Source organism: Hypanus sabinus, chromosome 5, assembly GCF_030144855.1.
Source record: "Hypanus sabinus isolate sHypSab1 chromosome 5, sHypSab1.hap1, whole genome shotgun sequence".
Taxonomy (NCBI): Eukaryota; Metazoa; Chordata; class Chondrichthyes; order Myliobatiformes; family Dasyatidae; genus Hypanus; species Hypanus sabinus.
In genome coordinates this window covers 26,672,531-26,687,465 of record NC_082710.1, presented here as the reverse complement: position 1 = coordinate 26,687,465, position 14,935 = coordinate 26,672,531, and positions in this window count along the sequence as shown.

Sequence of the window (14,935 nt, the reverse complement as noted above, 5' to 3'; positions counted from 1 at the left end):
TTTTGAGATGCATGGCTGCATTGAGGGCAAGGGATTAAGGACAGGCCAAATGCCAGCACACCAGAGGGCGATGCTGAACATCAATTCAGCTGCAGAAAATGCAGATAAATTCCTTCCCAGCGTCTGCTACTTTAAGACGCTAACCACTCCTATTGAAATATATCTTCTTCTACATTATTCAAATAAAACTGAATGTAAGACTGAAGAATAGTATTCTGTTCTTACATTTGTCATACAAAAGCCTTTTATACCCAATATTTTCAACAGTTCCACATCATAACCACTGAGCCTGCTTTTTACAGACTGATAGATGTCTTTGATAATAATTCTTCTCCTCCCCCCACCCATTCCTTGTCTGCACCCAAGTGCAGTGATTGTTTCCCTACTGACTTTTCACTATCTGCCAAACATAAAATTGGAGTGTGATAGAATAGTCACCACCTTGATAGTTTTATGCAGCTTCAACAACTTTCCAAAAGCTCAAAATCCTCAGCACAATGCAATTTACTCAATTATTACCGCAACCATTACTTTGGAGAATCACCATCCAGCACATGTGCACCTTTAACAAGGTACACTGCAGTAAATTTCCATGGTTTCGATGGCAGCGGCTCCCAAAGCCTTAACCCTCAATTATAGGTTCCTCTTCAAGTCACACACAATCTTGACCTGTATATATCCCATCAATCCTTCATTGTCAATGACTAAGATGTTGGGTCTGTAGAAGTACCTTCAAAACCTGGAATGCCATTTTTATAGGGACTGGAGCAGATTATTTAGCTTCTTGCTCCTGTTCTGCCATTCAATGGCATAATAATTCATCACCACTATTTATCTATTTAGCCATCATAATCTCACTCAAGATGGATTACTACCACCAACCCAAGGCTAAATTCAGGGAAGGCTGTTAATCCTGATGTTGCCAGCAAAACCCATGTCACATGATCAAATTCAAGTGGAAAAAAAATCATCTCTCTATTAACAATATTGTTCTTTGCATTGATATTGGTGGAGTATTTCCACCATTCCTGAACAAAGATAGTAAGAGTACATGGACAAATGTGCAGTGGACTGAGAAACCTGCCCATGCTCACTCTTAAGTACCACAAATGAGTCCTTGTTAACTTGCCACAGATCTTGTTCAGAATTTAGAACATGTTCTTTTTTCTCTGTCTTTGGGTGCACAAGGAAGTCTTCATGATGTGCTCTTGATGCCATTGTTAAAGACACATCCTTTAAAAACTTATTTTTGTCAGAATTTTGTTTAATATCATTGGTGTACATCATGTAATTTGTTGTTTTATGGCAGCAGGACATAATAAAAAATATAAATTTAAGATAAAAAATGTGTCAACAATTAAATTAAATGAGTAGTTCAAAAAGAAGGGAAAATATTTAAAAGCAATGCTTTCACCCAAATTTCTCTTGTACAGGAATAAATATTTCCTCACTGCAGGTTCCACATTTGCACAGTTCGTGAAAATGCTTTTTAAGCTGAAATTAGAATCTTAATGCATTCCTTGGTTTTAAACCCAAAGTCTTATGTTGATCACATCCTGATACCTTATGTATAATTGGCATTCCATGTAATGGACCTAGGAAACAGTTGTTGCATTCATTTTGTTGATAATATTACTGTTCAATCTTTTGTAGTAGCTGATGTTTCTGTTTTTCTTTTTTGACTAGAATGTGCTAAATATTTCTTTGAAATCCATTATTAGATCTGAAGATTTTAAATTTCTCATGGGTATTACTGTACAAATGACCCTACAAACAAAGACATGCCCAGCGTAGTAGCGACAGTATGCAGGGAACAGATAGATTATTTCAGCCAATAAAATCCGGAGTTATTTTCAGCATTGGTGTTAATCAGTGTGGTGGACTTTGGTGTGTTACTTCTCTATGTGTGTTGCTAAGGGTTGTGTTGGCAATAGGGACATAGAGGCATGGGATAAAGCTTGTTATCCAAACTGGCATCACTTCATTCAGCACTAGCTGCTTATAATCAGTAATCTGAATAAAAATACTTAAGTCTTTGTAGCCCTTTTTTGGATGAATGAGTAAATAGATATTGTTGGCTTCACTTTTGCATCTTCTAAACAGAAACCTTATTTTTTATACTGTAGTTGCTTCTGTGCTATTTGGGAAATTAGTTAAGGGAGCAACAATCCAGCGGTTGGTAACTCATTGGTCTGGGCTCCTGCTGCTATGAAAAGAAGGGAGGTGCCAACAGTTGTGACAATAGCTGCTGATTGAACAATTCATCCCATTCTGACTGACGGCTGAAGTTCTACTATAGCTACTGATCATCTGAGTCTTGCTGTGGAAGCTTAGACTAAATCAGTTTGCTGGCTGCTGCTGTCATGATCTGAATGTCAAAGTTCAGAGTAGCTAGCAGGGGGAGCCCACAACATATACTCTAGAGGATTAGTAAATATACTGAAGTTCTGTCCCAGGGGAGTGGAAGTGTACCTGCAGAGCATTAATCTCTGCAGATTATGCTGTTTTCCCTGTTTCCCCTCCTTCAGTCTCCTTGAGGCTGTCAACCAGGCAAGCAAGTCTGCTGTTGATTTGCTGTGATGATGCAGACTATAGCTAAATCTTCAAGGCTTAGACCAGGTTGAGGCCATTCTCCATGGACAATGGTGACCTCACTCATTGAACGTCGGCAGCCATTTGCTGCCTATGGTGTAGTGACTGTATGAGTGTCCTTTGGAGAAGTACAGTCTTTTTGTTGAAGTACAGACAAACAGAAGAAGTGGTAGGGAATGCACAGTGAGGATCAGTTTAGTTTTATACGCAATATTTATTAAGTTTTGCTATAATATATATTCCACGAAGAGGAATAAACATGCAACATTTTGGGCTAAGACCTTTAAGCAGGATGTCCTGGTGAATGGTGTCAGCTGAAAACGTCAACTGTTTATTCCTCCCCAAAGCTGTTGCCTGACTTGATGAGTCACTCCAGAACATTGACGTTGCTCTGGCTTTCTAGCATCTACAGAATCCTTGTGTTTATATGCATCTTATGTTGGCTTATGCATTGTGGGAAAAAGAATATACTGTATATTGGTCAAGGATAGGGATAAATGTGAGACTGCTAGTGATGGGGCATTAGGGTGTAGTTGCTGATACCACTTTGGAATTATTTGTTTAAGTAAAACCTCTGCAAAAAAGAGGGGTTGACAAGGTTTTTCCCCCTCAGGTTGGGTGTGACCAGAACTAGAGGTCATAGATTTGGGGTAAAAGGGTAAATATTTGAGGAAACCTGAGGATGAGCTTCACTCAAGGGTGATGCAAGTGTGGAACGAGCTGCCAGCGTAAGTATTAGATGAGGGTTCAACTGTAACTTTTAAGTAAAGTTCAGTTAGGCACATGGATGAGAGGTATGGAGAGTAACGGTCTGAGTGCAGGCAGAAGGAACTAGGCGGAAAACCCAGCCCAGAACAGACTAGATGGGCCAAAGGAGCTGTCCCTATGCTGTAGTACTCTAGAACCGTAGACAGCAGCCTCCCTTCTGCCTACTCCAGCTCCTCCTCTAGCTTATACTCCTGCTCACAGCTTTTCCGCTAATCGTTTCTGGCCAGGATTGTTCTTTTGACACGGCAAGGTTATGGACTATATAACTTAGCATGACTGATCTTGAAAGTTGCTCCGCTGAGAAAGCAGGCAATCCCACAACAATGCAGTCAGCAGAATAATTGCTTAAGTAGAATGGTGATTAGTTCTCTGAAATTTCTTGTGTCTTACATCCAAAGTCTGCTGCACACATGTACAGGGTTCTGCTCTGAGCACCACTGCTCCTTCTCAAAGGAATGCTTATTCGACCACCCATATTACTGGAAAAATGCTGTAGTCTGGAAGTCAGCAAAAAGTTCACTTAAGCACCCATAGAAGACTCTTGTGAACTACTGTAAACTTTTGCCAAATAATCTTTGTGGCCAAGTTTGCAGACAATACTAAGATAGGTGAGAGGCAGGTAGTTTTGAGGAAGTAGCGAGGGTACAGAAGGACTTCGATGTTAGTAGAATGGGCAAAGAACTGGCAGATGGAATACAATGTTGGATAGTCTATGGTCATGCAATTTGGTAGAAGAAATCAAAGGTTAGACTCTTTTCTAAGTGGAGAGAAAATTCAGGAATCTGAGGCACAAAGGAACATAGGAGTCCATGTGCAGGATTCCCTAAAGATTAATTTGCAGGTTGAGTCTGTGGTGAAGAAGGCAAATGCAATGTTAACATTCATCTCAAGAGGACTAGAATATGAAAGCAACGATGTAATGTTGAGACTTTATAAAACACTGGATTGGCCTCACTTGGAGTATTGTGAGTAGTTTTGGACCCCGTATCTAAGAAAGGATGTGCTGACATTGGAGAGGGTTCAAAGAAGGTTCACAAAAATGGTTCCAGATTGAAAGGGTTGTCATATGAAGAATGTTTGATGGTCTGGGCCTCTACTCACTGGAATTCAGAATAATGTGGAGTGACTTCATTGAAACCTATTGAATATTGAAAGTCCTTGATAGAGTGAATGTTTACTATGGCGGGGAATGTCTAAGACTAGAGGAGTGCCCTTTTAGAATGGAGATGACGAGGAATTTCTTTAGCCAGAGAGTGGTGAATCTGTGGTATTCATTGCCACAGGTGGCTGTAGAGGACAAGTCATTGGGTATACTTAAGGCAGAGGTTGAGAGATTCTTGATTGGTCAGGGCATGAAGGGATATGGGAAGGCAGGAGATTGGGGCTGAGCAGGAATCAGCCATGATGAAATGGCAGAACAGATTCGTTGGGCCAAATGGCCCAATTCTGCTCCTATATCTTGTTTGTCCTTGAGAAGCTGGCAGTGAGTTGCTAGAGACAATTCTCCCACAATGCTCCTGGGTAGGGAATTCCAAGGATATAGTCTCAATGATGATAATGTAGCAATGCAAATGTATTTCTAATTAAGTTGGTGTGCATACTGAAAAGGAGTGTGCAGAATATGCCATTCCCATGCACCTGAAACCATTATCTTCTTATTAATGTTATATTCAGCTGCGTGAAGTAAACAGCGTCTCAGCAATTTTATATGACCTTGGTGAGACTGCATCTGGAGTATTAGATTCAGGTTTACTCTGATTCTCTGAAAAAGATTATGCTTGCTATAGAGCGATTGTGACAAGAAAAAAAAAATCAGTAGCTGTGTTTTTTATCAAATGAGGAAAGAATGAGTAGACCAGGACTGATTTCTTGAATGTTTACAACAATGAGATGTAATTCTATTGAAATATTTCAGAATTCCTACAGAGCTTGACAGGCAAGAAGAATGTTTCTTTTTGTTAAGGAATCGAAAACGAGAGAACTACAATCTCAGAATATGCAATAGGCCATTTATACCTGAGAGCAGGATGAATTTCTTCACCCATACTGTAGATATTCTGTGGAAGGTTCTACCCTGGATGACCTTCAAGGCTCAGTCATTGACAGAATTCACATCAAAGATTAATGTTTTCCTAAATTTTAAAGGAATTAATGGATATACAGTAAATATGAAGCAAAATGTGGTAGATGATTATTCAAAGTTTGAAGGCATATTCTTGCTTCTAAGTTATACATTCCTTTGTTATATTTATATGGCAGCACTTGTATCTAACTAGTGTTGATTTCCCATTGATAGCATCATCCTACTTAGTAGTCTACTAGCAGTAAGGGAAACAAATTAAAGGAAATAGAAATACTCTCTTATCATAGACTCTTCTGGCTGGGGTTTACTTTTCAGGAGTTCACTTCCTATCTAAGTATGAAGTCCAACCTGCATCCCATTCTGTGGTTGTGTGTCAGGCTATTCAGAAACAGCCGCTACAGACCCCAGTACAGGCTGCCACCACCATGTCAAGGTAAACGAATCATTGGTGGCGGTGGCACTGTGGCACTGTTAGAGGCAATGACAGGAAGAAGAAGTGAAGTTTGGGACAATTATGGGTACTCTAGAATTCAAAATCGGGTTGGAATGGATTTTTGTTTCTCAAGATTCATTTGCAGATTTAAAACAAAGTTTCACTCTTTTTCAAGTTGTGTTCAAGGCTGGGCCCTATTGCCATCAAAAATAGAAAGCAGTATCTTCTAATCACAAACAAGAGGAATTCTGCAGATACTGGAAATCCAAGCAGCGCACTCAAAATGTGGAGGAACTCAGCAGGCCAGGTGGTGTCTATGGAAAAAGGTACAGTCAACATTTTGGGCTGAGCCCCTTCAGCAGGTTGCTTGTGCATGTAGCTATATATTCTGCTCTTCAGCTGAGGGAGCAGGACTGACTTTCCTATCATTCTCTGTGCATTCTGCTTCGAAGTTCTTTGCTAAAATTGCAGAGGGATGATCACAGACGTCTTCTCTCCCGAAGTGAAACACCAGTCATTATCCTGTGGCATCCTTCACAACACAGCTGATATCAGAAGATCAGCATGTGAGGAATCATGGGGTGCGAATTCACACTGCACCACTTCATGGTGCAATGTGTTGGAACACGTCCACCTCCTCGGTCCATCAGGGAAACCTTTCTTTAAGGAAATATAAATGATCACTCACTGGAGACTCTTCTGGCCTTGCATCTAATATTCAGTATCATTCCCCCATGAAGTGGGCACAAAATAAAACTGCATTAGACCCAAGACAATATTGTGAGAGACTAATTGCTGAATATTTATAAGACCCTGAGGAATCTGCCTGCAGCAGGGGACTCACAAATCCAAAACCATGAATGAAATTTACAGCTGACACAAGTTTGACATAAATTTATAGGCAAGGAGTTGGACTATTTTAACCATCTCCCCAGCCCCATCTCTTTTCCACCCAGCCCCCACTTCCCTAATGTATTGCTTCACAAATAATTCTGCTTAAGCATTTTGAGATTAAGATGGGGTTTTTTTTTGTTTCAATCATGAGCAGAATGTTGGCTTTTCTAACATTCTTCTCCCTTCCATTTTAAGAAATATATTTCATTTCCTCCAGCCATTTTCTGGACAAAAATTATTGTGTACCGAGGAGACCATTTAATCTCATTGATAGAGTTATCCACAAAATCCCACTGCCTAGACTTTTTTCCGATCCTGGCAGATCATTCCAGTTCATTTATTCATCCCATTCTCTCTTTAATAGCTTTTAATGAATCTGCTTTTACCACACTTTCAGGCAGTGTGTGTCAGATTGTGATGTATTTTTCCTCAAATTGCATCTTTTGTTTTGCAATTAACTGAAACGTAGCATTGAAGTTCAAAGGTCAAAGCTCAAAGTAACTTTATTATCCAAGTACATATTTAGAACCATATACTACCTTGAGATTAATTTCCTTATAGGCATTTGCAGGAAATTAAATATTTCCAACAGAATGCTGAGCAAATCTACACAGAACACTGTCACAGGAAAGCAGAATCCATCATCAAGGATCCCCCACCAACAAGGTTATGCTTTCTTCTCACTGTTGCCATCAGGAAGAATGTGCAGGACCCTCAAGACTCTCACTATCAGGTTCAGGAACAATTACCACCCCTCAACCATCAGGCTATTGAACCAATGGGGATAACTTCACTCACCTTCACTTGCCCCATCATGGAATGGTTGCCACAGCCTGTGGACTCACTTTCAAGTGTTCTTTATCTCATGTTCTTGGTATTTATAGCATGTTTATTTATTATTTTTTCCTCAGTCTTTTGTACAGTATTTGCACAGTTTGTTGCCTCTTTCACATTGCTTGGTTGTCTGCCTGTTGGGTGCAGTCTTTCATTGATTCTATTATTGTTCTTGGATTTGCTGAGTGTGCCTGCAAGTAAGTGAATATCGGTGTTGTATGTGGAGGCATAAATATACATTGATAATAAATTTACTTTGAACTTGATGAAGTACAGAAAGTAACCTAGGCCAAAAGACCATAAGATATAGGAGCAGAATCAGGCCATTCAGCCCTTCAAGTCTGCTCTGCCTTTTTATCATGACTGATCCTGGATCCTATTCATCCCCATCCAACTGCCCTCTCTCCATATTCTTTGATGCTCTGACCGGTCAGGAATCTATCAAATTCTGTTTTGAATATACCCATTGACTTGGACTCCACCACGGTCTGTGGCAGAGCATTCCACAGACTTATCACACTTCGGGTAAAAAAATTCTTCCTTACTTCTGTTCTAAATAGTTACCCCCTCAAGTCTGAGGCTGTGCTCTCTAGTTCTGGATACCCCCACCAGAGGAAACATCCTTTCCACATTTTCAATATTTGGTTGGTTTCAATGAGTTCTTCTAAATTTCAATGAGTTCCACGCATTCTTCTAAATTCCAGAGAGTACATGCCCAAAGCTGCCAAACACTCTTCATATGTTAATCGCTTCATTCCTGGAATCATCCTCGTGAACCTCCTCTGGACTCTCTTCAATGACTACATGTTTTCTGAGATAAGGCTTGTGAGAAAAATCAGGATCTGAGCCGATGCTTATGACATGGTCCACAAGCTCATACTTTTTCCAGAAGACATCACCTACACTATTGTCACATGCTGGGAGAGATTTCAACAAACAAGTTAAGTAGGTGCGAATCAGAGTTGGAGGTACATCAAGGTCAAAGGGTTCCCGAGGTGTAAGGCTAAGTTTCATCTTCATTATCCATAGAATCCTCTTTCAAGCCCAAGCCAGACCACCCATTAATTGTACTTTGGAGTCCCATAAAAGAGGATCCAATACCAGAAGGATTTAGATTTCCATCAATGTATTGATCCATTGCCCAATGGTAATTCTTCCTTTGTGCCAGATATACTATGCATCTTTAAACCCTATAGCCAGTACCTTAGGAGGTAATTATGTGAAGACAAAATGGATGATTCAGAACATCTTTCACTTGTCATATTTTGAAACACATCAACTGAATAGAAGCATGCATTTGTAGATTGTGTCTGACTTGACTACTTTAATTGAGGAAACAACTATGTACATTTAAAAACATTGAGAGCAGAAGTAGAACATTGCTGAGGAAAAGAAATATAAATAGCCTTTCCCATTTTGGCAGAATCAATAACGGTTGGTCTTTAAATAATAATTTAATGTAGCAAAATGTCCCAAGGGTTTCATAGAAGCTTTCACAAACAGATTTCAAAACTTGACCCATTGAAGGAAATAGCTGTAATGATGAGCAGAAGAATAGGTCAGATATAGGAAATGGGTGAGTCCTAAAGGATGATGAAGAGTTAGAAAGCAACAGAATTCCAAGTTTATGGGCGAGGCAGCTGAAGGCAGGATTGGAATGATGGAACCAAAGGCATGAAGAGCAGAATTTCACATCTGGAGAGGATTTAAATAGGGACACCAGACAGTATGGTGTTGTAATAATTAATATCAGAGGTTAGAAAGGCATAAAGAAGGACTGAGCAGACGGCAGAAGAGACAATTGTTATTATAAATCTGTGCAATGCAGTGGAAATACAGTCTGATCTGATAGTCTGGTATGCAAGCATCTGAAACACATGGTCAAATAGGAATCTTACTCTCAAGCTAAATATGGGTAAAAGATACTTCTACAATATTGTAACCACATTTCACCAACCATTGCTTCTTCCAGATGTGACAGTAGATAGACATCATAACTTCAGGAAGATCAAAAGTAGAGGAAGTAGACCCTAAACTAGTTCAGAAACTTTGGATCTGCTATTGATTGCTTCTTCCATTTAGTAGGATTATTCATTCCCCTCAGCTCCCTGTGCCTTAAACTGAGGTATATCCACTTGTACAAAGAAACATAATGACATCAACCTCTTTTCAATAGACCAGAATGCATGTTATGAAGAACCCCCATTATCCAGGAACATATCCTCTTTTCATTATTAAAATCTGGGAAGACACTGAATGTTTTAGGAACAGCTTTTTCCCCTTCATAATCAGATTTCTGAATGGTCCATGAATCCAGGAACACTGCCTAAATTATTTTGCTCTCTTTTGCACTATTTATTCTGGCTGAGTGGTGCCATAACAACTACCCCTTATTCAATGTCAGCAAGACCAAGGAGCTGATTATTGACTTCAGGAGAAGGAAATCAGAGATCCATGAGCCAGTCCTTAACGGAGGATCAGAGATGCAGAGGGTCAATAACTTTAAGTTCCTCGGTGTTGTTGTTTTGGAGGACCTGTCCTGGACCCAGTATTTAAGTGCACTTAGGAAGAAAGCACGGTAAAGAAAACTTTGACAAACTTCTAGAGATGTGTATTGACTGGCTGCATCTCAGACTAACATGGAAATACCAGTGTCCTTGAATGGAAAACCCTACAAGAACTATTGAATATGGCGCAGTCTATCACAGGTCGAGCCCTCCCCACCACGGGGCATATCTACATTAAATGCTGTCGCAGGAAAGCAGCATCCGTCATCAGGGATCTGCACCACACAGAACATGCTCTATTCTTGCTGCTGCCATAGGAGAGAAAGTACAGGAGCTTCAGGAGTCACATCACCAGGTTCAGGAAGAGTTACTATCACTCAAACACCAGGTTCTTGAACCAAAAGGGGAAAACCACTCAACTTCACTTGCCCCATCACTGAAATGTTCCCACAGCCAATGGATTCACTTTCAAGGACTCTTCATCGCATGTTCTCAATATTTATTACTCATTTATTTATTGCTGTTATTTCTTTCTTTTCGTATTTGTAATGTGTGTTGTCTTCTGCACTTTGCTTGAATGCCCAAGTCTTTTATTGATTCTGTTATTGTTAGTATTCCATAGATTTATTGAGTATGCCCACAAGAAAATGAATCTCAGGGTTTTATATGATGCTATATATGTACTTCAATAATAAATTTATTTTGAACAACAAATTTCACAACATATGCCAGTGATAGTAAACATTCAAATATAAATAATTTAATTGATTCAGAAGAAGAACATGCAGGGAAATACAGTAGCTATGATTATATCAGTGCTTAATCAGTAAAACATATCTTTGAGTATGAATAAGTATACTCTTTGTGGAATTAACATACTATGCACTTCAACATTACTGAGTTGATATGCCTGTCTTAAAGCTGATTTCCTAATTTATTTATCTTGTATCTGTCTTTATCATAACTTTAATAGCATAACTTTAAGCTTGACACGTTGAGAAGAAAAACGCCAAATTCATTGGATTCAATTGGCCTTGTATTGACGAAGCAACCCTTTAAAAGCACTAACAACTTCATCACAAATAATTGAACAAATCAGAATCAGAATTAGCTTTAACATCACTGGCATATGTTGTACAATTTATTGTTTTACTACAGTATTACATTGCAACATATAATTTAAAAAGCAATTAATTACAAAAGAAATATATTTTTAAAAATACATAAACAAGTGTTGCAAAAATGGAGCAAAAAAAAGAAGAAAAAATTAATGAGGTAGTATTCATGATGCGTTCATTTTCCATTCATAAGTTTGATTGCTGAAGGGAAGAAGCTGATCCTCAATGTTGAGTGTGTGTCTTGAGGCCCCTGTGATGGTAGCTCTGATGGTCCTTGGTGATGGATGTCACCTTTTTAAGGCATTGTCTATTGAAGATGTCCTGAGTGCTGGGGAGTCTCATGCTGGTGATGGAGCTGGCTGAGTTCACAACCATCTGCAGCTTTTTCTGATCCAGCTCAGACATATCTCCATACCAGATGGTGATACAACCAGTTAGAATGCTCTCCATGGTAAAACTGTAGAAATTTGTGAAAGTCTTTGGTGTCATACCAAGTCTCCTCAAACTCCTAAAGAAAGATCACCACTGCTGTGGCATCTTGGTAATTGTTTCAATATGTTGGGCCCAGAATAGATCTTCAGAGATGTTGGCAACCAGGAACTTCACTCACCCTTTCCACTGCTAATCCCTCAGATAGGACTGGCGTGTGTTCCCTCGACTTCCCCATTCGGAAGTACACAATTTCTTGGTCTTATTGTCATTGAGTGCAAGGTTGTTGTAGCAACACCACTCAAACATCTGATCTATAATCACTCCTGTATGCCTCTTCATCACCATCCATTGCCAATAATAGTTGTGCCATCAGCAAATTTACAGATGGCATTTGAGCTGTACAGAGAGTTGAACAGTGGGCTAAGCATGCGTTCTTGAAGTGTGCCGATGTTGATGATCAGTGATTAGGAAATATTGTTTTTGATCTGCAAAGACTATGGCATCCTGGTGGGGAAGTCAAGGACACAGTTGCAGAAGGAGTAACAGAGGCCCAGGTTTTGGAGCTTGTTGGAGGGTATGATGGTTTTGAACCCTATGCTGTAATCAACGAGTAGCAGCCTGCTACAAGTATTGTTATTGTCTAGGTCAGGGGTCAGCAACCTTTACCACTGAAAGAGCCACTTGGACCCGTTTCCCACAGAAAAGAAAACACTGGGAGCCGCAAAACCCGTTTGACATTTAAAATGAAATAACACTGCATACAACGTTTTGTTTTGCCTTTATGCTATGTATAAACAAACTATAATGTGTTGCATTTATGAAATTGATGAACTCCTGCAGAGAAAACGAAATTACATTTCTGCATGCAACAAAAACATTTTGAACTCCGAAAAAAAGACGTTGGGTTGAAGGTTACTTTTAAGTAAAATACTCAACGTCTATTTGAGTCCTTCTTGTATTTATGAAAAACGCCAAACTTAAATTTGCCGTCAGCAGCAAACCAAAAATAACGTCAGCCAGCTGTCAACCTGAAAAATAAAAGGACTATTTCACTGAACAATGAAAACATATGAATATACGTAAAATAATAGGCAATTAAAATATTTATCATACTTGTTCAGGTTGACTCACACCTGACAATGCAGTCGTATTCAGTAGGGATGGATCGATGCTTAGGGGAGTGACCGGGAAGGATAATGTGTTTTTTTCCTCTCTAAACTCACAGAAGCGTTTCCCAAACGATGATTGCATTGCGATGATTGCAGAATGTAAATACTCCGAATTTATCATGTCGTGACCTTGTTTGAACTCTCTCAAATTGGGGAAGAGAGACAATGTGCCTTTCTGTAAATCTCTGGCAAGCAACGTCAACTTGCGCTCGAATGCCAAAACATCCTCCAACATGTGCAGGGCTGTACGTCCTTACCCCGTTGAAGAGCTGTGTTCAGCGTGTTCAGGTGCGCTGTCATGTCTACCATGAAGTGTAGCTTTTCCAGCCACTCTGGCTGTTCCAGCTCAGGAAAGTTGAGCCCTTTGCTGCCCAGGAAAGTTTTCACTTCTTCCAGACACGCGACAAAGCGTTTCAGCACCTCCCCTCTGGACAGCCAGCGATAAAAACACGTTGTAGCGGTGTGCTACACGCAGTCAGTAAACTGCAGTCAAAGATAGCTTTATTCGAACTAAACAGCCTTGCTTTTAAGCCTCCCTCAACCCGCCCCCCCATGGGCGCGGATGCTGCAAAAGACACGTACTCACAAACCCCCGTAGGCTATCTCCCTTAGCCTGAACGCTGGCTAATTGTGAGCCGGTTCGGATGTGTCAGGAAATGGGTCGCCACAACGTCTTATTTAGATTGTACAAGATCACCATAATCTTCAAATTTAGATTTACATTTCAAAAACTAACAAACTAACATAAAATACATTTTAATTAAATACTGACCATGTAGCGGTGTGCTACATGCAGCGCTAAAATTACGACACGGAGTCGGTAACTGCAGTCGAAGGATAAAACTTTATTCGAAATCTTCAGCCTCACTTTTAAGCCTCCCTCAACCTGCCCCTCCTGGCGCAGAGGCTCCAAAGCTCTGTGCTCGCAAACCCCCGTAGGCTATCTAATTGTGAGCAGGTTCGGATGTGCCAGGAAAAGGGTCGCCACAACCAATTATTTCCCAAAGCAACAGGGAGCCGCAGCACAGACGTAAAAGAGCCACATGTGGCTCCGGAGCCGCGGGTTGCCGACCCCCGGTCTAGGTGATCCAAAACAGAGTGGAGGACCAGTGAGGTTGTATCTGCTGTAGATCCAGCGTGGTGATATCCAGGTCCTTATTTAGGCTTGAGTTGGATTTGGCCATGACCCTCCTCTCAGCACACTTTATCATGGTAAAGGGCAACTGGGTGATAGTTGTTGAGGCAGTTCACCTTGCCATTCTTGGGCACTGGAATGACTGTCACCCTTTTGGAGCAGGTAGGAACCTCTGACTGCAGCATTGAGAGATTGAAGATGTCTTTGAACACTCCCACCAGTTGGTTGGCACAGATTTTCAGTGCCCTACCAGGTACAGCATCAGGACCTGATGCCCATTTGCACTTGTGTAGTTTTATTCTCCCTTTCAAAGCATGCATAAAAGATATTGAGCTCATCTGAGAGTGAAGCATTATGTCATTCATGACATTAAGTTCTTCCTTGTAGTAAGTAATGGCCTGCAAACACTGCCAGAGCTGAAGTACATTCGATTCAGTCTCTAACTTCAATTGGAATGTTTTTTTTGCTCTGAAAATCTCCTTCCATAGGTCGTACTTAGATTTCTTGAATAGTTCTGGATCACTGGTCTTGAATGCCTCAGATTTATCCCTCAGCAGACTGAGTCAATGTGTGAATTTGTACTTTTTTAAAGTCATATACACTCAGTGGCTACTTTATTAGGTATACAGTACCTGTACATCTGCTCATTAATGCAAACATCTAATCGGGCAAATATGCGGTAGCAACTCAATTTATAAAAGCATGCCGATATGGTCAAGAGGTCCAGCTGTTGTTCAGACCAAAACATCAGAATGGGAAAGAAATGTATTATAGATTACTTTGACTGTGGAATAATTGTTGGTGCCAGACGGGGTGATTTGAGTATTTCAGAAACTGTTGATCTCCTGAGATTTTTGCATGTGACAGTCTCTAGGGTTTACAGAGAATGGTACGATAAACAAAAGCACAACATTTAGTGAGCAGCAGTTCTGAGTGAAAATGCCACTGTTAATGAGAGGTCAGAGGAGAA